Source organism: Anabrus simplex, chromosome 14 (genome assembly GCF_040414725.1).
Source record: "Anabrus simplex isolate iqAnaSimp1 chromosome 14, ASM4041472v1, whole genome shotgun sequence".
NCBI classification, from domain to species: Eukaryota; Metazoa; Arthropoda; class Insecta; order Orthoptera; family Tettigoniidae; genus Anabrus; species Anabrus simplex.
Genome location: NC_090278.1, coordinates 31,149,659 through 31,177,145, shown reverse-complemented (window position 1 = coordinate 31,177,145; position 27,487 = coordinate 31,149,659).

Here is a 27,487-nt window from a genome sequence, read left to right as displayed (position 1 = left end):
GTGCACTACTCTCATCATTACTTGACAAAAGGACTAATGTCAAACCTGATTTGAACCATATTGTCGTGGACGGCATCGCCTTTGTAAGCGAGAAGAATACGATAGAAGCAGTCTTGGTTAAATGGAAAAAAGCAATGGACCGAGCTCGATAGCTGTAGTCGCTTTAGTGCGGCCAGTATCTGGTATTCGGGAGATAGTAGGTTCGAACCCCACTGTCGGCAGCCCTGAAAATGGTTTTCCGTGGTTTCCCATTTTCACACCAGGCAAATGCTGGGGCTGTACCTTAATTAAGACCACGGCCGCTTCCTTCGCACTCCTAGCCCTTTCCCGTCCCATCGTCGCCATGAGACCTATCTGTGTCGGTGCGACGCAAAGCAACTAGCAAAAAAAAAAAAAGAAAGCAATGGATTCAAATAATCTCAGGAACATTCGGAGGACAGGCCAAATGTGGTGTAATTTTGCACACACTTAGCAAATCAGTCTAGGTTCCGTTGTCTCTTCTGTTGCAGCGTCAAATGCACTTCCGTTTAGTAGCGAAAGAGAAATTCTATTGGTCAGTGCCTAACTCTCAAGCGGTGTTACGGACCTTTTAAGGAGGCCAGTAAAAATATGCATCCCCTACCGCTCCCTCCAAATTTGTTTCCCACCCCCACACTGCCTTTTACCCTTCCTTCAGTTTAAGGCCAACTCACAGCTGAAGTAAACATATTCAGTAACCGGCAGTTATCTCGATGACTCTGTTTAAATACTCAACGGTGCCGTTTAAGACCACCATTTATGTTTTGGTTTTGACAGAAAAGATTTGGTAAATGCTATAATTTCATTCGGATTGCCTGATTGGTACTTCATTCGTGTGAGGCATTACTATGGCTTCTACATCTCGGACTAATATGCCAGTGTCTAGTTCTACGATCGTAGACTTTGTAAACAATGCTTTAGAGGAAGATAACGAAGGAAGTGGCGCTAGAGGTCTCGCGGATAAAAATGATCCGATTTATAATTCTGAGCATGAAACCAATTCGGAAGAAAAAGAAGAAGAATAAGGTCCAAGGAGAAATCAACATAACCATCATGCCAAAGGCGGAGTGTGGATACCCTTGACCAGAAGTTTGTTATCTACAACACCAGTAGAATGACATATCGATGGCCTTTCACAATTTTCTTGACAATTCCGAATATTATTGGGGTCAACTCCTTCATTGTCACTCAAGAACTACACGTTTGTATTACACTTCGAATTTCTGAAAACATTGGCCAGGAAACTAACTGGACCCTACCTCAGTCAAAGATATCATCAGTGGTCGACTTCCAAATGAACTACGAATGCTAACTTCAAGACTTTCGAGAAGAAAAAAAAAGAAAAAAAAAGGCTATTCCAAAAGAGTCAGTAAACAAGGACACTTCAAAAAGGAGGGTCGCCTTTTATTTTGCCCAGCTACTTGAGTGATTTGGGGAAGCCTCCGCGGCTCAGGCGGCAGCACGTGGGCCTCTCACTGCTGGGTTCCGTGGTTCAAATCCCGCTCACATCATGTGATATTTGTGCTGGACAAAGCGGAGGTGGGACAGGTTTTTCTCCGAGAACTCCGGTTCTTTCCAGCAACATTCTCCAATATCATTTCATCTCTCAGTCATTAATCATTGCCCCAGAGGAGTGAGACAGCCGGCACAATTCCTATTCTCGCCGCAAGATGGGGGCTCCATTCTCACATCCCTGACGTGGTCACCTACTGGAAAACAGGTTGTAGGTTTTCATTTGAGCAATTTGAATCACTATGTACGGCCAAATGTCAACCTGAATGCCTTTGATTTATATAATAACTTACACGTAATTCCATTATATCACACAGAATTTTCAATTTGTGAATGACCGTATAAGTTAGAAGATATTTTGAAGTTTTCTTCTCGAGTTTGCACTGCTATTTTCATACTTCTTCGCAGATACAGGGAACACAGGCTATCCATTATAATATAATAAATTGTACTGTATCACGTCCTTCTCAATATGTTCCGCAGAAGGCAAGGAATTCATATGCGTTCGCTATGAAGGGAATATATTAACCAAAGCTTGAAATATGTTAAAAATAAGAATTGGACTTCAAATATGATAAACTATGCTGTTTCTTCTTCATATACGATTATTTATTAATACCGAAATTGGCCCACTTCCATATACATCGACGGAAATAAATAAATGTATATAAGAAACGGAAACACGAAATACAGGGAGAAGAAAGATGGCTGGTATTTTCCTTGCTATTTGCATTCCTGCTTCCAGAGCTTCACTCACGATCGTTTCCTAGCAACGCTGATACAGCCGCCAAGGCAGGTCTTCAACTGTCTCCCTTTCTTCTCGTTCTTCAAATGTTTGTCACCTACAAGACGTCATTTGTGATGATTCTCTTTTAAATCTTTTGTACATAAAGCGGTCTTGGCACAAATTCAATTTCTTTAGCCGAGTGACGGTAATTGGAGAATACGTTTGTCATATCTGTGTAAAGGAGTTAGAAATGGGGGAGGACAAAAAGAATAATGTGAAATGGATGAAATAAGAATAAAAAAGGTACAAGTGTAGATTTATATGGTTTGATATCTCGGATACCAATCTTAAATACATCATAACTGGAGGAAATCCGCTGCTCATGTTGTTACCAAGAGATGAAATATTCCGCGATGTTTCTGTTAGATAATGTACAAAAAGTTTAAAGTCGTTACTGAATATGAAACACAGGATGCCTAAGAAATTATCAGGGAAAAAGTTAAAACGAGCGAAGGGTTTCATAAACCGAGCAGTTCCATGAAGTTGTATTTGGGAGACGGTTGGTTCGAAACATTCTGTCGGCCGCCTTAAAAATTATTTTCAAAAGTTTGCCATTTTCACATCAATTAAATTCTGGGAATGTACATTAATTTCTCAGTAGTAAGATTTAGTAAAAAATATATGATCTGTCCTCCAGTGAGGGGGAAGATAAAGGTCCGAAATTCATAACTTACGGTGTATGTCTGTATGTTAGGTATTGAGCCCGAAGGCTGGTTTGATCCTCCACAATTCCACCAACAGCTGTCATCGGTAGTCTAGTCGTCACTGAAGAGGCATACTAGGGAAATGAGGAGTGATGTCGTTTCCCGTTGCTTTCCTCACCGAGCCAGTAGTTGCTATTACATATCAGTCTGCCAAGCCCACTGAAATGCATGCACCAACCGACCCTATGAGTGACATTTTCACACCATTCATAACAAGGACTGGCTGCATAACGAATGGTATTATTAGCATCACAAATACCTCAGTCACTTTCATATTGTCAAAGCCAAGGATGAGACTGAGACAGGTCAATGAAAGTAACAAATTTATTCTAGCCCATACCAGAAAACATAGTGCATTGTAAACATTACATGTGGCCAGCAAAGGCATAACTTACAGTATCTAATTCTAATAATGAAATGCTATCTTTTCTGGAAAATTCATCGTAAGGTGATTACAATTTCAAATATAAATGAGACTGTATAATTTGCAGAGGATTTCTTTTGATCCGTAATAAGACCGTCTCTATGTCATACAAAGGAATGTTTAAATATTGAAGGAGAGTGTCCGGTGAGGTACCTCAGGATCCAAGCACGGGGCCTCTGACAAGCCATTGACCGAAGGGGAATATTATATTTGGATGATAGGTAGGCTACGGCAGACATGGCGTGTACATTGCTTGCTTGTTTTCTTCAGATCAACATCCTGACCATGTTGCAGGTCCCTCTCGAAGCGAATGGTAGGATCTAACACCATCACTTTATTCCCTTTCTTATTGATGGCTATGCCATCCACTCTTCTCGTTGAGCCGCCGGTAGAGATGCAGTGAACTTCTTCGTGCACCTCCCATCCACGCTGCCTCAGGCCTTAGCCTTTGACGTCCTTACTCGATGATGATGGTTGTTATGCAGTAATTCGGTGTTCCTGCAGAACCCCAGCACATGTCCAAGCGTTTCGGTCGCATTGCAACTGTTTTAGAGGAAGTGGGATGAGCTGAAAGTTCTGCAGGTAACCAATCTTACTGCAGTCAGGTTGCACGATATTATTGTAGCATTTTTGTATTCGGATGAAGACAAAGGTGACATACGAGACATCCAGGAATTTGCTTTAGCGTACTAAACTAACCCCCTCCCTCACTGGGTAATTGACACCATAACTGAAAATATCAATCTCTCATTACCTCTCGCAGTTTTCTTCCGTTGATTTTAGAGGGAAGACTTTCTTTATTGATGTTCAGTTTATGGAGCGCCATGTTCTGCTCATCGGAAAGTTTTCGTACATGCTGCAGCTGTACGTCCTTAAACTTAATTGGGAACAGCGACTGCAGATATTATAGTGCTGAATATTAGCTTTCCATTCGCCACAGACTAGTCCCATACCTCTGAATTTCTTTGGACTATATAACATGGAGTTTGGTGTATCATCGGGTAGCATCATTATTTCTTTAACCAAACTGCTTATAATTTTGTCCAGATCTTTAAGAAATGTGCTGGATAACTCAGTTGGAGGTGCGCATTGTAGTGGGTATATCAATCCTGTCCAAATAAACTCATTGATAATTTTTAACTTTCTATTCCGGTTGAAAAAGTGTAGTTTTAACTAAATTGTTTAAATCAGAATTGAGGATAATAATTACTTTAGATCAGTGAAGAGATATTTCATTATTGAAATCAATTCCTGGATGTTTGATTCGTTCATTATTTGGTGTTACTCATGGTATTACTGATCCTTGAAGAATGGTGATTCTCTCCGGAACCAGTTTTTCTTTCTTTAGGATAATAGAATTGCCTTTTTGTGGACTGATATTTAGACCTGTTTCTATAAAGCTAATTATGGCTAATAAATTAAATTAAATTGTTGGATCTTCTTCGGTTCAGCTGATTTTTGCTATATCATTAGCGAATGCGAAAGCAGACAATGGTGGGATTTTTTTAGATAAAATGTATCCGAACTTATCGCTGACATCATGGTCGGGGAGATCATGTAATGTATTATTAATTGCCAGATTAAAAAGGAATGGTGAAGTAGGGGAACCTTGCGCTACTCCACATTTAATTTTTATAGGTTTGGATTTCTTAATATCTGCTTCTACTTGAATACTGTTCTGCAAAAGGAAAGCTATAGTAAGTATACGTAAATGGTTTGGAATGGCTGACTGCTGATAGGAGCCAGTCTGATGTGCTGATGTCCAATAGAATCAAACGCTTTCGATTTGTCAAGAAAAATGACGCAACCACGCTTCCAGTAGCACTTTGCATCTTGAAGGCAACCATTGACAAGAGATGCGTTAATATGGGTTCCAGGTAGTGGCATAAAACCGCGTTGAGATAGATTTAAAGTGATGTGTGCACGTAGCTGAGCATCTAAGACACGTTCTATGGTTCTCGTGACCAAAGAATATATGGTAATAGGGCTCCATTCGTTGATGGCATTTATTTCTCCCCCTTTCTGTATCAGTATCATTCGCCCCCTTTTAAGCTGTGCAAGTACATAATCGAACTGTAACATTGCGTTAATGATCAACGTGAGAAGCCCAGTGGCTTGAAGGTGTCTTAAGAAACGAACTGGTATACGATCGGTGTCAGGTAACGTGTCATCTCTTATGCCGTGAAGCGCCTAATGTTCGTCATTTTCACGAATGGTAATATCAGCAGGTAAGTCAGTATTTATTTCTCTATGTGGGACAGAGGTGGAGTTCTTTCTGACACCCAATGTATTTTCAAAACGTTTTGTTATTCTTGGGATTGGAATTTTGCTACGTTGACGCTCGTTCATTTTTTCCATTACTTTACGGACAACATTTCGTCTTTGGTTATAAAACTGCTATTAAGCTACCTTCTAATAATTACCGTTCTCGAATTTTTCCTCGTTGTCTCTCAGACCTTCGTTTTGGATTATTCGATGTTTTATAATCGTATTTATGATTACTTTGCACTTTCTAGTTTTAAAGTATTTGACTGCAGGTTGTTGAGAACCACGCAATTCAGTTACTTGGTCGGCGAAAAACTGTAAAATGTTAGAAACCAGTGCTTCTAACGGATCAACATTCCCAGTTTGCATAATACTAGAGATTTTGTTTTCTCACTCCTGCATAATAATAATAATAATAATAATAATAATAATAATAATAATAATAATAATATTAATAATAATTGTTCCGCTGTTGGTGAGAGGAAGTCTTCCAATCTACCTGGTTAAGCCCGTAGTTGAACTCGCTTACAACGTTGGGAATGATCTTGCGAGGGTCTCCACAATCTCATTCTGGGGATGGTACAAAGTTCCAGTTTTAGAGAGAATCCCTGCACCTTCCATGACCTGTCATGACCCTGTTTTAATCTGGAAAAAATTGCACGCGGCAGTTGCGATCCGTTAGTAGGGGCAAGTCAGTACAGTTATTCCAACGGCCTTTCCACTCCTCCAAGGCATTGAAGTTGGTGGACGTCTTCAGATCAGCATCTAAAAGTGGTGGATGTCGTGATTTCAGTCTTTGGAGACTAAGAGCTGGTATGTCGTCTAGAAGAGGTAGCAGAGGATTCTTGCAGATCTTGTTGTAGTCTCGAACAAGAGCACTAAATCTTCGCCAGTCAGGTGGTATTATTCGAGACAACAGTGGGATCTAGTGGACTGGAGTTCATCTGACGGTGCCAGATATAAGAAACATGCCAGTATTCAATTATGGGTCAATATAATTCGTATATCAGTAGTATAATTGGACAGTTCTGCGGCCACCGCCACCTCCGGCTCCCAGTGGCCACCTCCACCTCCACCTCAGCCAGAGGCCTCCCAGTGGCCACCTCCACCTCCACCTCAGCCAGAGGCCTCCCAGTGGCCACCTCCACCTCCACCTCAGCCAGAGGCCTCCCAGATACCTCCTCCACCTCCCGCGGGAAATTTGAATTTGTAAACAAAGCCACGTGCTTTTTGACAGACAACAACGCACCGCTAACCTCAGTACTGCCATCTTGACGGGCCTAAACCTCAGTAGTACCAACTTAACCTAACTAGCGCGAGGTAAACAAAGCCACGTGCTTTTTGACAGCCACGTGCTTTTTTGACAGCTGTCATCCGCCATCTTTAAACCACAGAGCACTGTGCTGCCCTCTTTATCGTAGTAGATGTAAAATTCATCACCTGTCATCGACAGTGCTGCCATCTTGACGAGCCTAAACCTTAGTGCTACCAACTTAACCTCGCTAGCGCTTGGTAAACAAAGCCACGTGCTTTTTGACAGCTACATGCTTTTTTGACAGCTGTCATCCGCCATCTTTAAACTACAGAGCACTGTGCTGCCCTCTTGCGTCACCTGTCATCGGCAGTGCTGTCATCTTGGCGGGCCTAAACCTTAATGCTACCAACTTAACCTAACTAGCGCGTGTTAAACAAAGCCACGTGCTGTTTTGACAGCTGTCATCCGCCATCTTTAAACCACAAAGCACTGTGCTGCCCTCTTTCGTCACCTGTCATCGGCAGTGCTGCCATCTTGACGGGTCTAAACCTTAGTGCTACCAACTTAACCTAACTAGCGTGAGGTAAATAAAGCCACGTGTTTTTTTTTGACAGCTGTCATCCACCATCTTTAATCTATAGAGCACAGTGCTGCCCTCTTTAGCTACTTACCTTTGAAATGTGGTGGCGGATAATTTGAAAAATGCTTTTCGACAAGCAGCCATCTTTAATCCAGAGAGAACAGTGCTGCCCTCTATGTGGTGGCGGCAAATTGAAAAATTCCACGTGCTCTTGTTTGAAAACAAACTCACGTGCTTTTTTGACAGCTGTCATCTGCCATCTTTAATCTATAGAGCACAGTGCTGCCCTCTTTAGTTTGAAACGTGGTGGCGGTAAATTCTACGTGCTCTTGTTTGGAAACAAAGCCATGTGCTTTTTGACAGCTGTCATCCGCCATCTTTAATCAACAGAGCACCGTGCTGCTATCATGCGGGCAATTTCATCACCTATCACCCGCCATCTTTAATCTACAGAACACCGTGCTGCCCTCTTTATGGCTACTACCTTAAGCATGTAGTAGCGGGCAATTTGAAAAGTTCTGTTAGCTATCATCCACCATCTTTAATCAAGAGAGCACCGTGCTGCCATCTTTAGTTGAAATGTGGTGGCGGCAAATTCCACGTGCTCTTGTTTGGAAACAAAGCCATGTGCAGCTGTCATCCGCCATCTTTAATCAACAGAGCACCGTGCTACTATCATGCGGGCAATTTCATCACCTGTCATCCGCCATCTTTAATCTACAGAACACCGTGCTGCCCTCTTTATGGCTACTACCTTAAGCATGTAGTAGCGGGCAATTTGAAAAGTTCTGTTAGCTATCATCTACCATCTTTAATCAAGAGAGCACCGTGCTGCCATCTTTAGCTAGATACCTTTGAAATGTGGTGGCGGCAAATTGAAAAATTCCACGTGCTCTTGTTTGGAAACAAACTCACGTGCTTTTTTGTCAGCTACCATCCGCCATCTTTAATCAACAGAGCATAGTGCTGCCCTCTTTAGTTTGAAATGTGGTGGCGGCAAATTCCACATGCTCTTGTTTGGTAAACATAGCTACGTGCTTTTTTGACAGCTATCATCCGCCATCTTTGAGCACCGTGCTGCCCTCTTTATCGCAGTAGATGTAAATTCGTCACCTGTCATACGCAGTGCTGCTATCTTTAGCTAGATACCTTTGAAATGTGGTGGTGGATAATTTAAAAAGAAAAATTCTACAGCAGTCCTCTCTCAACGCTAATTGCATAAGATGGCGGCTATACATGACTCCTTAAGGGTGCTTACGCAAGATGGCTGCTATACACAGGTTCTTATGAGACGCCCTTGGGATGCTTGCGCAAGATGGCAGTTATACATGGCTCCTTATGAGATACCCTAGGGATGCTTGCGCAAGATAGCGGCTGATCTTATGAGGCGGCTTAAGGGTCCTTGCACAAGATGGCTAGAGACGCCCTAAGGATACTTGCGCAAGATGGCGGACACAAGATGGCGGCTATACACGTCTCCTTATGAGACGCCTTAAGGGTGCTTGCGCAAGATGGCTGCTGCTCTTAGCTTAGAGACTAACGTGTCGTGCTAGTTCGATTCATTAAATTTAGGGCTTAAATGCAAAATGTTAAATATCTCGAAAGCAGTGCATCGTAGAGCAAAACGGACAAAAAATGTTCTGCCCAATACCTCGGTTCGCAGTACGAGGATCAAGTAAAACATAGTCTAATGATGAGATCAACGGTTCGGTTCCTACTTAGGCCCTTTGGCATTCACTCTGTTTTAGCTTGTATTGAAGTAAGTCTTCGTAACATGATCAGGTCTAGCTATGGTAGAGAGTATAACGTGCCGTGCAGGTTCGATTCATTAAATTTGGGGCTTAAATGCAAAATGTTAAATATCTCGAAAACGGATAAAATTTTTCTACCTGATACCTAGGTTTGCAGTATCAGGAACATGAAAAAACATAGTCTAATGATGAGATCGACGGTTCGATCCTTACTTAGGCCCTTTGGCATTGGCAGCTATCTATTTCTACAAGATGGTGACTATACATAGCTTCTTATGAGACAGCTTAAGAGCGCTTGCACAAGATGGCTGCTGCTCTTATGAGACGCCCTAGGGGTGCTTGCGGGAGGTAGCAGCGACAAGACGGTGACTATACACAGCTGCTTATGATACGGCCTAGAGGTGCTCACACAAGATGGTGGCTGCTCTGATGAAGAAAGTTAGCTTTGCATCGTGCAGGTATCTTTACAGCACTAAACCTCATACCTTTGAAATGTGGTGGCAGGTAATTTGAAAAATTCGACGTGCTTTTTCTTCACAGCAGCTATCTTTAAACAATAGCGGCTATACATAAGCTGTTAAGGCCTCCTCTTATGTCAAGGTATAGCTCTATCGAACAAGTTTAAACCTGCATCGGGATAGCTAGAGTAAGCATGTGCTGCAGTGATGACGTCATTATGCATGTTTAGACTTGCAAATCACTAAAGAAACATAACAAGACTAGAATCGAACACCGCACTCTATGCCGTTAACTTTATCATGTGATCGGAACATTGATTGAAGTGTTTAGAACACTAAATAAGTGATCAAGACTATAATAGAACACTGTACTCGATACAACATGTGTTTAGAACATGTCAGGGGATACCTTTGTTCTAAGAAGATTAGATTACCGCACATTCCTTGGCTAAAGGGCTAATGGGCTAAAGGGCTAATGGGCTAAAGGGCTAAAGGGCTAAAGGGCTAAAGGGCTAATGGGCTAATGGGCTAAAGGGCTAGGGCGCCTCTCCTCTCTTTATCCGGGCTTGAGACCGGCTCTACAACTAGAGGCGGAGTTAACACCCTAAGGAAGGGAGAATGTTGGGAAATAATCTATACGAATATAGCTACTCGATCGACTATATACTACAGATGGATGACTTAGGTGAGGGTAAGCGCTTACTTAATAATACCAACACGACGTAATTCATGCTCTATTTCAAAAATATCTTCTTTGTACTGTGTGTAACCAGCATCATGATAGGCTCTTAGCAGTTGTAAACGTTTTACCAGTACGTTGGGGTCTTTACAGTAGCTTATATCTACATAGGGTAACAGAGGCTTGTTGTGAACTTTGAGTCTATATGCAGACAGTTGATGTGCAGGGACTTGTTTTGATATAATACGTGCTTCAGCAGTAGCGTTTCTAGGTACAAACATAACTTGTTTCGATAGCGATGAAGCGTTGAAATTTCCTTCTTCTTTACCTTGCATCTCTTCTTGAGATGTTTGCACTTCGACAGAACGTGTAGTAGGCTTAGGAAATGAAGTAAAATCATCAAGCTGTAATGGCAATGAATTTTCTTCTTCTTCTACTTTCCCTTTACTACTGTTTTGATCAACATCATTATCCTTATTATCATAATCATGATCTTGCCTCTCTTTATCTTGAAGTTTGTGCTCAGTAACAGAACTTGCAGCAGGCCTAGACAGCAAGGGAGAATTAAAAATCTCTCGCAGAGGTGTACTTTTTAAACATAAATCAGTGTTCGCTGGAATATGGTTGAGCTCTTTGTATTTTGTTCCCGATGAAGCTACATTACACGCGGCTTCATGACGTTGAGCGTTGTATGCGTTCTTGAACTCTCTTCTACAATGTTTGCATTGAAAAATCGTCCTACATGATATCTCATGACGTCTCCTGTGATAGCTTCGGGAAAATGCTTTTCCACACTCTTCGCAAATATACCTAGAAATAGGTTTTTCCATGACGGACTTTTATCTTCTGCTAACAGATTCTTCTTTAAATCTACTCGACATTTGTTACTCTCTACTTCGATGATGCGAACAGCTTAGCGATTAATAGTAAACTAACACAAAAGCGTATAACCAAGGTAGCAACAGTAAGGTTTAAGCCCATCAAGATGGCAAGAGTGAGGTTAGCGACGTTCTGCTGTTGGATTTTAAATTCCGCGCTGTAACATGCATAAGGTGGCAGCCTTGAGGTTTACTGCCGTAAAGATGGCAGCAGTGAGGTTAGCGACGCTCTATTGTCCTTCAAAGTGAGGTTAGGGTTCGTCAAGAAGACAGCTGTCAAAAAAGCACGTGGCTATGTTTACCAAACAAGAGCACGTGGTCGTAACGTCACGGTCACGTAGTATGCTGCTTCAGCATGCAATGTTCAATGTCTACACCTACGTAGTAAACACTCTGCTATGTTCACAAAATTTTTACTCACAACTATTTTTTATGCTTTAAGTTCGTGCACATAGGTTATGTTAAGATAGCAGCACACGTACAAGCGATGGTCACGTGCTCTAGTAGAAGATGCATGCATTATCAAAAGGTGATACGTACACGCTTTTAAACCTTGCTATTCTTACTGCTACTATGTTCGCAAGATTTTCAAAGATCGCTATTCTTTGTGCTTTAAGTTCGTTCGCATAGGTCATGCTAAAGTAGCAGAGCAAACACATGCGAACGTTGTACATTCTAGCGGAATGTGTTTAGTACGATAGTTGATGCATGCAAAATCGATAGGTGTTGTGTACACGCTTTGAAACTTAACTATTCTTCGTGCTTTAAATCCGTGCACATAGGTTATGCTAAGATAGCAGCACACTCTAGCGGGAGAAGTTTAGTACTCTAGTTGATGCATGTATAATCGATAGGCAATGCGTACACGCTTTTAAAACATTGCTATTCTTACTCCTGCTGCTATGTTCACAAGATTTTTATACATCGCTATTCTTTATGCTTTAAGTTCATGCGTATAAGTTATACTAAGTTAGCAGCATACTTATAAGGTTGTTGCACGCTCTAGTGGAAAAGTTTAGTAAGAAAGACGATGCATGCAAAATCGATAGGTGATGTGTACACGCTTTGAACTTGGGTATTTTTTGTGCTTTAACTTCGTGCACATAGGTTATGTTAAGATTGCAGCACACACAAGCGATGATCGCACGCTGTTGTGACAGAAGTTTAGTACAAGAGTTAATGCGTGCAAAATTGACTCGTGTTGTGTACACGCTATTCTTTGTGCTTTAAGTTCACGCACATAGGTAGCAGCACACAATTGCGAACGTTGTACACTCTAGCGGTAGAAGTTTAGTACGATAGTCGATGCATGCAAAATTGATAGGTGATGTGTACACGCTTTGGAGCATAGCTATTCTTTGTGCTTTAACTTTATACACATACGTTAGCAATACACATATGCGATCGTTGTACACTCTGGCGGTAAAAAATAGTCGATGCATGCAAAATCAATAGGTGATGTGTACACGCTGTTAAACATCGTTATTTTTGTGCTTTAAGTTCGTGCGTATAGGCTATGCTAAGATAGGAGTACAATCTAGCGGGAGAAGTTCAGGGTGATCTGTACACGCTTTGAAACATGATTATTCTTTGTACTTTAAGTTCATGCACATAGGTTATGCTAAGATAGCAGCACAATCTAGAGGAAGAAGTTTTGTACGAGAGTCGATGCTTGCAAAATCGATAAGTAATATGTACACGCTTTGAAACATGGCTATTCTTTGTACTTTAAGTTCATGGGTATAGGTTATGCTAAGATAGCAGCGCAATCTAGCGCAAGAAGTTTAGTACGAGACTCGATGAATGCGAAATCGATAGGTGTTGTGTACACGCTTTCAAACATGGCTATTCTTTGTACTTTAAGTTCATGCTAAGATACCTGCACAATCTACCCGAAGAAGTTCAGTACGAGATTCGATACATGCAAAATCGATAGTTGATGCGTACACGCTTTGAAACATGACTATTCATTGTACTTTAAGGTCATGCGTATAGGTTATGCTAAGATAGCAGCACGATCTAGCGGAAGAAGTTTAGTACGAGAGTCGATGCATGTAAAATCGAAAGGTGATGTCTACACGCTTTAAAACATGGCTATTCATACTGCTGCTCTGTTCCTAAGATTTTTAAACATAGCTAATCCTAATGCTGCTCTTAACGACGTAGAGCTAAGGATTGATGAAGTGACCGTGACGTCACGACCACGTGCTCCTGTTTGGTAAACATAGCCACGTGCTTTTTTGACAGCTGTCTTCTTGACGAACCCTAACCTCACTTTGAAGGACAATAGAGCGTCGCTAACCTCACTGCTGCCATCTTTACGGCAGTAAACCTCAAGGCTGCCACCTTATGCATGTTACAGCGCGGAATTTAAAATCCAACAGCAGAACGTCGCTAACCTCACTCTTGCCATCTTGATGGGCTTAAACCTTACTGTTGCTACCTTGGTTATACGCTTTTGTGTTAGTTTACTATTAATCGCTAAGCTGTTCGCATCATCGAAGTAGAGAGTAACAAATGTCGAGTAGATTTAAAGAAGAATCTGTTAGCAGAAGATAAAAGTCCGTCATGGAAAAACCTATTTCTAGGTATATTTGCGAAGAGTGTGGAAAAGCATTTTCCCGAAGCTATCACAGGAGACGTCATGAGATATCATGTAGGACGATTTTTCAATGCAAACATTGTAGAAGAGAGTTCAAGAACGCATACAACGCTCAACGTCATGAAGCCGCGTGTAATGTAGCTTCATCGGGAACAAAATACAAAGAGCTCAACCATATTCCAGCGAACACTGATTTATGTTTAAAAAGTACACCTCTGCGAGAGATTTTTAATTCTCCCTTGCTGTCTAGGCCTGCTGCAAGTTCTGTTACTGAGCACAAACTTCAAGATAAAGAGAGGCAAGATCATGATTATGATAATAAGGATAATGATGTTGATCAAAACAGTAGTAAAGGGAAAGTAGAAGAAGAAGAAAATTCATTGCCATTACAGCTTGATGATTTTACTTCATTTCCTAAGCCTACTACACGTTCTGTCGAAGTGCAAACATCTCAAGAAGAGATGCAAGGTAAAGAAGAAGGAAATTTCAACGCTTCATCGCTATCGAAACAAGTTATGTTTGTACCTAGAAACGCTACTGCTGAAGCACGTATTATATCAAAACAAGTCCCTGCACATCAACTGTCTGCATATAGACTCAAAGTTCACAACAAGCCTCTGTTACCCTATGTAGATATAAGCTACTGTAAAGACCCCAACGTACTGGTAAAACGTTTACAACTGCTAAGAGCCTATCATGATGCTGGTTACACACAGTACAAAGAAGATATTTTTGAAATAGAGCATGAATTACGTCGTGTTGGTATTATTAAGTAAGCGCTTACCCTCACCTAAGTCATCCATCTGTAGTATATAGTCGATCGAGTAGCTATATTCGTATAGATTATTTCCCAACATTCTCCCTTCCTTAGGGTGTTAACTCCGCCTCTAGTTGTAGAGCCGGTCTCAAGCCCGGATAAAGAGAGGAGAGGCGCCCTAGCCCTTTAGCCCATTAGCCCATTAGCCCTTTAGCCCTTTAGCCCTTTAGCCCTTTAGCCCTTTAGCCCTTTAGCCCATTAGCCCTTTAGCCCATTAGCCCTTTAGCCAAGGAATGTGCGGTAATCTAATCTTCTTAGAACAAAGGTATCCCCTGACATGTTCTAAACACATGTTGTATCGAGTACAGTGTTCTATTATAGTCTTGATCACTTATTTAGTGTTCTAAACACTTCAATCAATGTTCCGATCACATGATAAAGTTAACGGCATAGAGTGCGGTGTTCGATTCTAGTCTTGTTATGTTTCTTTAGTGATTTGCAAGTCTAAACATGCATAATGACGTCATCACTGCAGCACATGCTTACTCTAGCTATCCCGATGCAGGTTTAAACTTGTTCGATAGAGCTATACCTTGACATAAGAGGAGGCCTTAACAGCTTATGTATAGCCGCTATTGTTTAAAGATAGCTGCTGTGAAGAAAAAGCACGTCGAATTTTTCAAATTACCTGCCACCACATTTCAAAGGTATGAGGTTTAGTGCTGTAAAGATACCTGCACGATGCAAAGCTAACTTTCTTCATCAGAGCAGCCACCATCTTGTGTGAGCACCTCTAGGCCGTATCATAAGCAGCTGTGTATAGTCACCGTCTTGTCGCTGCTACCTCCCGCAAGCACCCCTAGGGCGTCTCATAAGAGCAGCAGCCATCTTGTGCAAGCGCTCTTAAGCTGTCTCATAAGAAGCTATGTATAGTCACCATCTTGTAGAAATAGATAGCTGCCAATGCCAAAGGGCCTAAGTAAGGATCGAACCGTCGATCTCATCATTAGACTATGTTTTTTTCATGTTCCTGATACTGCAAACCTAGGTATCAGGTAGAAAAATTTTATCCGTTTTCGAGATATTTAACATTTTGCATTTAAGCCCCAAATTTAATGAATCGAACCTGCACGGCACGTTATACTCTCTACCATAGCTAGACCTGATCATGTTACGAAGACTTACTTCAATACAAGCTAAAACAGAGTGAATGCCAAAGGGCCTAAGTAGGAACCGAACCGTTGATCTCATCATTAGACTATGTTTTACTTGATCCTCGTACTGCGAACCGAGGTATTGGGCAGAACATTTTTTGTCCGTTTTGCTCTACGATGCACTGCTTTCGAGATATTTAACATTTTGCATTTAAGCCCTAAATTTAATGAATCGAACTAGCACGACACGTTAGTCTCTAAGCTAAGAGCAGCAGCCATCTTGCGCAAGCACCCTTAAGGCGTCTCATAAGGAGACGTGTATAGCCGCCATCTTGTGTCCGCCATCTTGCGCAAGTATCCTTAGGGCGTCTCTAGCCATCTTGTGCAAGGACCCTTAAGCCGCCTCATAAGATCAGCCGCTATCTTGCGCAAGCATCCCTAGGGTATCTCATAAGGAGCCATGTATAACTGCCATCTTGCGCAAGCATCCCAAGGGCGTCTCATAAGAACCTGTGTATAGCAGCCATCTTGCGTAAGCACCCTTAAGGAGTCATGTATAGCCGCCATCTTATGCAATTAGCGTTGAGAGAGGACTGCTGTAGAATTTTTCTTTTTAAATTATCCACCACCACATTTCAAAGGTATCTAGCTAAAGATAGCAGCACTGCGTATGACAGGTGACGAATTTACATCTACTGCGATAAAGAGGGCAGCACGGTGCTCAAAGATGGCGGATGATAGCTGTCAAAAAAGCACGTAGCTATGTTTACCAAACAAGAGCATGTGGAATTTGCCGCCACCACATTTCAAACTAAAGAGGGCAGCACTATGCTCTGTTGATTAAAGATGGCGGATGGTAGCTGACAAAAAAGCACGTGAGTTTGTTTCCAAACAAGAGCACGTGGAATTTTTCAATTTGCCGCCACCACATTTCAAAGGTATCTAGCTAAAGATGGCAGCACGGTGCTCTCTTGATTAAAGATGGTAGATGATAGCTAACAGAACTTTTCAAATTGCCCGCTACTACATGCTTAAGGTAGTAGCCATAAAGAGGGCAGCACGGTGTTCTGTAGATTAAAGATGGCGGATGACAGGTGATGAAATTGCCCGCATGATAGTAGCACGGTGCTCTGTTGATTAAAGATGGCGGATGACAGCTGCACATGGCTTTGTTTCCAAACAAGAGCACGTGGAATTTGCCGCCACCACATTTCAACTAAAGATGGCAGCACGGTGCTCTCTTGATTAAAGATGGTGGATGATAGCTAACAGAACTTTTCAAATTGCCCGCTACTACATGCTTAAGGTAGTAGCCATAAAGAGGGCAGCACGGTGTTCTGTAGATTAAAGATGGCGGGTGATAGGTGATGAAATTGCCCGCATGATAGCAGCACGGTGCTCTGTTGATTAAAGATGGCGGATGACAGCTGTCAAAAAGCACATGGCTTTGTTTCCAAACAAGAGCACGTAGAATTTACCGCCACCACGTTTCAAACTAAAGAGGGCAGCACTGTGCTCTATAGATTAAAGATGGCAGATGACAGCTGTCAAAAAAGCACGTGAGTTTGTTTTCAAACAAGAGCACGTGGAATTTTTCAATTTGCCGCCACCACATAGAGGGCAGCACTGTTCTCTCTGGATTAAAGATGGCTGCTTGTCGAAAAGCATTTTTCAAATTATCCGCCACCACATTTCAAAGGTAAGTAGCTAAAGAGGGCAGCACTGTGCTCTATAGATTAAAGATGGTGGATGACAGCTGTCAAAAAAAAACACGTGGCTTTATTTACCTCACGCTAGTTAGGTTAAGTTGGTAGCACTAAGGTTTAGACCCGTCAAGATGGCAGCACTGCCGATGACAGGTGACGAAAGAGGGCAGCACAGTGCTTTGTGGTTTAAAGATGGCGGATGACAGCTGTCAAAACAGCACGTGGCTTTGTTTAACACGCGCTAGTTAGGTTAAGTTGGTAGCATTAAGGTTTAGGCCCGCCAAGATGACAGCACTGCCGATGACAGGTGACGCAAGAGGGCAGCACAGTGCTCTGTAGTTTAAAGATGGCGGATGACAGCTGTCAAAAAAGCATGTAGCTGTCAAAAAGCACGTGGCTTTGTTTACCAAGCGCTAGCGAGGTTAAGTTGGTAGCACTAAGGTTTAGGCTCGTCAAGATGGCAGCACTGTCGATGACAGGTGATGAATTTTACATCTACTACGATAAAGAGGGCAGCACAGTGCTCTGTGGTTTAAAGATGGCGGATGACAGCTGTCAAAAAAGCACGTGGCTGTCAAAAAGCACGTGGCTTTGTTTACCTCGCGCTAGTTAGGTTAAGTTGGTACTACTGAGGTTTAGGCCCGTCAAGATGGCAGTACTGAGGTTAGCGGTGCGTTGTTGTCTGTCAAAAAGCACGTGGCTTTGTTTACAAATTCAAATTTCCCGCGGGAGGTGGAGGAGGTATCTGGGAGGCCTCTGGCTGAGGTGGAGGTGGAGGTGGCCACTGGGAGGCCTCTGGCTGAGGTGGAGGTGGAGGTGGCCACTGGGAGGCCTCTGGCTGAGGTGGAGGTGGACACTGGGAGCCGGAGGTGGCGGTGGCCGCAGAACTGTCCAATTATACTACTTATATCGACTATTAAGCCACAATGGAGCTCAATATTCGGCAGTAGGAAAAACTAGTGCTATGGCGGAAGAGCGTAGGATGTTTGCAGTAGATCTGCAACTTGTATTAGCTAGTGAATAATATCGTTTAAAGTTTTCAGTTCTTTCAACGAGTTCAAAAGATGTTGCTTCAATGACAAAGTCCGATCCAGGGTAACACCGAGATAGTTTGGACACCTGTTGTAATTAAGTACGCGATTGAAGAAAGCAATATTCAGTTTTAAGTTAGCAAGCCGGTTACTAAAATGGAAGCAAGAAAACTCAATCTTGGCTGTATTGGGTCTGAGTCACTATTTAATGAAATATTCTGCAAGGGTGGATAAATTCTTAGCCAAAATGTCTTCATTTTTCTCAAAGATCTTGTGTTGTGTGGCCAGGGTCAAGTCATCAGCATCGCAAGACTTCCTGGATATTGTTTCTGAAAGATTAGAGATGTACGTATTAAACAATAGTGGCGACATAACTTGCCTGGGACAAGCCATTATGCAGATTTCTAACAGAGCTTTTCTTTTCACAGATCTATTCTTCCAAAATCTCTTCATGAACTCACTGCGTTGCCTCTTCCGTTCTTCTAACCACTTTGTACCAGTCCTGCTGCTAGTTTTCAACACAAATGTGTGTTTATTTACTGAGGTCCTGAAGACTATGCGATTTTTCATGATGTCTTCCCTGATGCTCAATTCATTCAGGTCCCCTCTCGTTTCCACCAGCCAATTATTCATTCTCCTGTTTTGGGTATTTATTACATTGAACAAGCTTTTATGAGACTATTATTATCCATCCTAAAAATGCATACATAAATACATACAAACAATATCATTATAAACTGTTATGCCTTTCAATGTTCAGTCTGAAAGCCTCTGTGAATGTACTGAACGTCGCCACAATCCTCTATTTGCAACTTGTGCTGTGGCCTCATTTAGTTCTATACCTCTTATCATTAAATCGTTAGAAACTGAGTCTAACCATCGTCGTCTTCGTCTACCTCTACTTCTCTTACCCTCCATAACAGAGTCCATTATTCTCCTTGGTAACCTATCCTTCGCCGCACATGACAATCAATCAATCAATCATTACTGATCTGCATTTAGGGCAGTCGCCCAGGTGGCAGATTCCTTATCTGTTGTTTTCATAGCCTTTTCTTAAATCATTGCAAAGAAATTGGAAATTTATTGAACATCTCCCTTGGTAAGTTTTTCAAATCCCTAACTCCCCTTCCTATAAACGAATATTTTCCCCAATTTTTCCTCTTGAATTCCAACTTTATCTTCACATTGTGATTTTTCCTACTTTTAAAGACACCACCCAAACTTATTCGTCTACTGATGTCTTCCCACGCCACCTCTCCACTGACAGCTCGGAACATACCACTTAGTCGAGCAGCTCGTCTCCTTTCTCCCAAGTTTTCCCAACCCAAACTTTGCAACATATTTGTAACCCCACTATTTTGTGGGAAATGCCCAGAAAAATCGGGCTGCTTTTCTTTGGATTTTTTCCATTTCCTGAATCAAGTAATCCTGTTGAGGGTCCCATACACTGGAACCATACTTTAGTTGGGGTCTCACCAGAGACAAATATGCTCTCTCCTTTACATCCTTACTACAACCACTAAATACCCTCAAAACAACGTGCAGAGATCTGTACCCTTTATTCACAATCATATTTATGTGATTACCCCAATGAATATCCTTCCTTATATTAATACCTAGTTATTTACAATGATCCCCAAAGGGAACCTTCACCCCATCTACGCAGTAATTAAAACTGAGAGAAATTTTCTTATTTGTGAAACTCACAACCTGACTTTTATCCCCGTTTATCACCATACCATTGCCTACTGTCCATCTCACAATATTATCGAGGTCATTTTGCAGTTGCTCACAATCTTTTAACTTATTTATTACTCTGTACAGAATAATATCATCTGCGAAAAGCCTTATCTCTGATTCCACTTCTTTACACATATCATTGATATATATAGGCCTATATAAGAAAATATAAACGTCCCATAATACTGCCTTGAGGAATTCCCCCAGCACCGAAGCCGATTTATGCGTACAGCTTCATCCATCGAGTTCATTCCTAAATTAGCCTTTATCTACTCATTCTGAGTAGCCTCCTACCATTGTTCCCACCAGTTTGTACCAGCAATCATTCTCGCTACTTTCACGTACGTTACTTCTAACTTATGAATAAGATATCCTGAGTCCGCACATCTTTCGCTCCCGTAAAGCAAAGTTGGTCTGAAAGCAGACCGGTGTAAAGATAATTTCGTCTGGGAGCTGACTTCCTTCTTACAGAATACTGTTGATCGCAACTGCGAGCTCACTGCATTAGCTTTACGACACCTTGATTCAATCCCACTTACTATATTACCATCCTGGGAGAACACACAACCGAAATACTTTAAATTATCGACCTGTTCTAGTTTTGTATCACCAATCTGACATTCAGTTCTGTTGAATTTCTTACCCACTAACATCAATTTAGTCTTTGAAAGGCTAATTTTCATACCGTACTCATTGCACCTATTTTCAAGTTCCAGGATATTAGACTGCAGGCTTTCGGCACAATCCGCCATTAAGACTAAGTCGTCAGCATAAGCCAGACTGCTTATTACATTTCCACCTAACTGAATCCCTCCCTGCCATTTTATACCTTTCAGCAGATGATCCATGTAAACTACGAACAGCAAAGGTGAAAGATTACAGCCTTGCCTAACCCCTGTAAGTACACTGAACCAAGAACTCATTCTGCCATCAATTCTCACTGAAGCCCCATTATCAACATAAATGCCTTTGATTGATTTTAACAATCTACCTTTAATTCCATATTCCCCCAGTATGGTGAACATCTTTTCCCTCGGTACCCTGTCATATGCTTTCTGTAGATCTACGAAACATAAACTCAACTGCCTCTCGTAGCATTTTTCAATTACCTGGCGCATACTGAAAATCTGATCCTGACAGCCCCTCTGTGGTCTGAAACCACACTGGTCTTCATCCAACTTCTTCTCAACGACTGATCGCACCCTCCTTTCCAAGATACCAGTGGACACTTTGCCTTGTACACTAATCAATGAGATACCTCGATAGTTGTTGCAATCCTTCCTGTTCCCTTGCTTATAGATAGGAGCAATTAATGCTTTTGTCCAATCTGAAGGTACCTTACCAACATTCCATGCTAATCTCACTACTCTATGAAGCCATTTCATCCCTGCCTTCCCACTATACTTCACCATTTCAGGTCTAATTTCATCTATTCCTGCTGCTTTATGACAGTGGAGTTTATTTACCATCCTTTCCACTTTCTCAAGCGTAATTTTACCAACATCATTTTCCTTCTCCCCATGAACTTAGCTGTTCGCAACACCACCAGGAAGATTTCCTTTTACGTTGAGAAGATGTTCAAAATATTCCCTCCACCTCTCCAATGATTCCCTGGGATCTATTATGAGTTCACCTGAATTACTCAAACCACTGCTCATTTCCTTTTTCTCTCCCTTCCTAAGATTCTTTATTACTGTCCAGAAATGTTTTTCTGCTGTTTGACCTAGCCCTTCAAGGTTATTTGTTTCGCTCTGTTTCCTTCATCTACGTACAAATCCCTGTCTGCCTTGGCCCTTGTTTGGAGCCATTTCTGATAAGCCTTCTTTTTACGTTTACAGGCTGCTCTCACTTCATCATTCTACCAAGATGTTCGCCTTTTCCCATCTTTACACTCAGTTGTTCCTAGGCATTACCTTGTTGTTTCTAGTACAGCATCCCTGTATGCCACCCATTCACTTTCTTTATCCTGAACCTGCTTACTGTCTACTGTTCGAAACTTCTCACTAATCACATCCATGAACTTCTGTCTAATTTCCTCGTCCTGGAGATTTTCTACCCTTATTCGTTTGCAGACAGATTTCACTTTCTCTTCCCTAGGCCTAGAGATACTTAGTTCACTACAGATCAGATAGTGGTCTATATCATCTAAAAATCCCCGGAAAACTCGTACATTCCTAACAGACTTCCTGATTTCGAAGTCGGTTAAGATATAGTCTATTATGGATCTGGTACCCCTAGCCAACCATGTGTAGCGGTGAATAGCCTTATGCCTGAAGAATGTATTCGTAACTGCTAAACCCATACTAGCACAGAAGTCCAGCAGAAGCTTCCCATTCCCATTAGCTTCCATATCTTCCCCACATTTACCAATCACCCTTTCGTATTCTTCAGTTCTATTTCCAACTCTCGCATTGAAATCGCCTATTAGGACTATTCTATCCTTGCTGTTGTCCCTGACCACGATACTACTCAATGCTTCATAAAACTTGTCAACTTCATCCTCATCTGCACCCCAACATTGTGAATACACTGATACAATTCTCGTCCTAATTCCTCAAACTGACAAATCTACCCACATCATTCGCTCATTTGCGTGCCTAACAGAAACTATGTTCCGTGCAATGGTATTCCTGATAAACAGCCCTACCCCATACTCTGCCCTTCCCTTTCTAACACCCGTCAAGTACGCTTTATAATCTCCTATCTCTTCCTCGTTATCTCCCCTTATCCGAATATCACTTACTCCTAGTACATCCAGATGCATCCTCTTTGCTGACTCAGTCAGTTCTACCTTCTTTCTTCCATAAGCCCCATTAATATTGATAGCTCCCCATCGAATTCCATTTCGTTCGCCAAGTTGTTTCCAAGGAGTCCCTCGCCTGTCAAATGGGAGTGGGACTCCAATACTCCCATAGGTCCGAGGCTTGCTTAAAATGTTCTCAGCTCGGTAAATTAATGAAGCAGGATGCTACCCTACTTGCACATAGTCCAAGTGAGGATCTCTCCTCTAACGTGTTATGGACCACCGGTGAATTGTATAGTCCTAGCCGCCTGAGCACAAGGAGGGCCACGACTCAGAATATGTCCGAGATGCCCACTCCCATTCCATAGCAACTGGCATCCCGACTCTCAAGACCACTTACTAGGCCACTCAGCCGTTGCCCATGGTTCACGAACTAGGACGTGACTACAGTAACCCATACCATGAACCACCATCCTAAAAATATGTCAAAAAAATATCAAACGCGTCCTCCGTACAGTACTGACGAAACTATCTGTGTTACTATAGAGGTCTGCAGTCCCGGTTTAGATCCACATTCCTCTTGTATGGAGCCGAAAATTTTCCTAAGAATTTTACATTTTTTAAATTTGATATCAAGAATTTTAGAATGTCCTCCTGATTCATATGGAGCTATCTTCTGGTAGAATAACTGTTACCGAGCTCGATAGCTGCAGTCGCTTAAGTGCGGCCAGTATCCAGTAATCGGGAGTTAGTAGGTTCGAACCCCACTGTCGACAGCCCTGAAAATAGTTTTCCGTGGTTTCCCATTTTCACATCAGGCAAATGCTGGGGCTGTACCTTAATTAAGGCCACGGCCGCTTCCTTCCAACTCGCAGCCCTTCCCTGTCCCATCGTCGCCATAATATCTATCTGTGTCGGTGCGACGTAAAGCAACTAGCAAAGAAAAAAAAAAAAGAATAACTGTTTTGTAATGATTCAATTTAGCATTAGTAGACATTACTCGTTTGTTGAAGTAACACCATGCCCTATGAAGTTTCGAGGCCCTTTATGCCTGTAATGCTATACTGTGTAATATCTCGATAGCATACCTAGTTTCCTTCTTGTTCTTGGTGTCGATTGTTAGGTCATCTGCGAAAGAGAAGCACTTCAATTTGATTTTGTTCCCATCGGTACTTATGGTTATGTCTGTGATATTCCTTACCCACTCTCTGAAGACTTTATCGAAAACCAGGGTAAACACAAGAGGAGAGAGTCCATCTCCTTGTCGAACGCCCGCATGTACTTCAAAAGGGTCAGAAATTTCCCCCAAATATTTCACCTTATATTTTGTGTTTGTGAGGATCTGACGAATCAGTTCTCTGGTCTTTCTGTTCACTCGAAATTCTTCTAGCGTGTCGAATAAGGTATGTCTGTCCACAGATTTATTATTATTATTATTATTATTATTATTATAATTATTATTATTATTATTATTATTATTATTATTATTATTATTATTATTATTATTATTATTATTATTATTATTATTACCGACCTACATGACTGTTTGATCAGCGTCGAGGCCTTTGTTTCATGGAACCCCGGGATCGATTATCAGCCGGTTCAGGGATTTTAATCCTATCTGATTAATTGTTCTGCATTGGGGAATGGGTGTTTATATTATCCGAACACTCTCCTCTTCTCACACCCCCACAATACAGAAACACGTAACTGTGAATACATCCCGCCACACACTATGAACACTTCCGTCGCCATTGTTAGAATAAACGCGGGCCGCGGTAAAACGTTGCACGCAGGGAACTGAAGTTGTTACGCTGGAGTTCCGCCATGTAGGCTGAGCTGTGAGAGGCTTCATATTCATAATAATTCTCTCCCGCATCCCACTTTGTTGTAAGCAGACCTTGCACAAGTAGCGGGTGGATTACTATATATTCTCCTGGAATTTTTCATTTTACGTTCGTAAAATCACGAATAAATATAATATAGTGGATATATTCCTAGGTCATGCCTACACACAAAAATATAGCTAATTAACTTATGTGTAGGAAATATTAATGCTCAGTCGTTCATTTTTTAAGGTTGGGTGAATTTTTAAGCACAAGAGTCGCATATATTGCTTGCAGTGTGCACAATTAATAAAGATTAATTGCACTTGCCAACCTAAGGAAAAAAGACCTAGTGATATTTGTCAGACATCCAAAAGGCCTTTGATTCGACCGACAGGAAGGCATTGATAAACGCCCTGGAAGAGTTTGGGTTGGACAATAAGATTAGAAAGATCACCAAGGAAACCCTGACTAACACCAAGTCAACGGTTAAGTTTCTTGGTGAAATTTCAAAGTCCTTCGACATGAAAACTGCAGTCAACAAGGGGATGGATTATCACCTATTCTTTTTAATGTGCTGTCGAAAAGGTCATCAGGGAATGGAGAAAAGCCCTCTACCGAGCTCGATAGCTGCAGTCGCTTAAGTGCGGCCAGTATCCAGTAATCGGGAGATCGTGGGTTCGAGCCCCACTGTCGGCAGCCCTGAAGATGGTTTTGCGTGATTTCCCATTTTCACACCAGGCAAATGCCGGGGCTGTACCTTAATTAAGGCCACGGCCGCTTCCTTCCACTTCCTAGGCCTTTTCCATCCCATCGTCGCCATAAGACATATCTGTGTCGGTGCGACGTAAAGCAAATAGCACACGAAAAGCCCTCTAAGAAGTGAATTTCAAAGTGGAGTCAGTTTTAAGGGATCTAAAATTAAACTAAATTTATTTATTTATTTATTTATTTATTTATTTATTTATTTATTTATTTATTTATTTATTTATTTATTTATTTATTTATTTATTTATTTATTTATTTATTTATTTATTGCACACCACAGGACTTATTGTCCCAATTACAGTGGCAACTACGTTCTATAAGCTACTATTAACATGGCGGAACTTATATCTAAAGTATATTACTTACACCTAAACTACTGGATATTCCACAGTTTTATCTAATCTACTCACCTAAAATATTAATATAAATATCAAAATATTTTTATAAAAGCTAAAGAGTATTATGTTAATGTGGCGAAAAAACACGCGACAAAGCATAATGACAAAAGTAATGAAGCAATTTATGTACAAGCATAATATTAGAGAACTTCACCAGTTCTTAGATTTCCCCTATTTTTATGACTTCATGCAACGGCGCGATGACGTTCAGTTAGAAACTCGCACGTTGGCAGACTGAAGTCAAGGCCATTCTATTTCTGAATGGCGCTCTTGAAGATACTGCAGAGTCCTTTCACCGGCGAGTATGCCTGGTTTTTTCAGATGATCTTGCAATCCTAGCAGCATCCATTGAAGCAGCTGTGCAACAGACTGAAGAATTTTTACATCAATAGGTCTCGAAGTCTCAATTGAAAAAGCAAAATACACGGCCAATATTAAGGACAGTCCATTTCAGATAAAAACAAAAGGTTGAAGCTTTCAAATATTTAGGAGAGTGGCTAGATATGAAGAACAATGAGAAACCGGATGTGGAGGCAAAGTTAATGAAAATGAAGGCAGCATACATGAAGACTCTTGAGATATAGAATAGGAGAGCATTATCAGGAGGAGCTAAGATCCGACACTACCAGACAGTTGTAAGGCCAAAAGTTTTATTTGCATCAGAAACACTGAGCTTGGGAAATAAAACCTCAAAACGATAGCTGGAGAAACTAGAACGCAGGATAGGGTGAAGGATCTTAGAACCCATTAAAAAGGAAGGAACATGGAATCTCAGAAAAAATTAAGGAGTGCATAACAAGGTGGGCAAAGTAATAGACGTAATCAGGGAAAGGAGGCTGACCTTCTTTGGTCGCGTGTGCCGTATGTCTGACAGCAGATTGACGAAGCAGATCCTAATACAAGTTTGGAATCTTAAAGGTAAACCTAGATGGCACCAAGCAGTGGTTGAAGATTTGAGGCAGAGCGGGATAACGGAACAAGATATCCTAGATAGGCGCGTCTTTAAACAAAAATCCAGGATTGGAGGCTACCTGAAGATGAGGTCAAAACAGCGAACCGACTTCCCTGATCAGAGGACGGATGAAGCGCTCACGTTAAGAGAATGAAGGACATATGGGCAAGGATACGAAAACATGGTTGGAAACCTAAATAAACGTGGTGCAATGAGGCCATAACTACGTTAAATAAAGATTAAGAATATATTTTAGGATGATGTTGGATAAGTTACTGAAAGAAATCTTTGGGCTTCTTCACGACTGTTCTAATGGAATGACTTATGCTCCAGAAACGTTCACTTACTGGCTCTTGTGATAGCTAAATGGGAGTCTTCCATTCAAGATTTCAACATCTGTAGTCGTCTGCTGCGCATCAATGATGCCCACCTCTATTCTGTCCGAGACTTTCGGAGTGAGTTCACTGTGTGTCTTCTACGAGGCCGAAAAGTGGAGCTC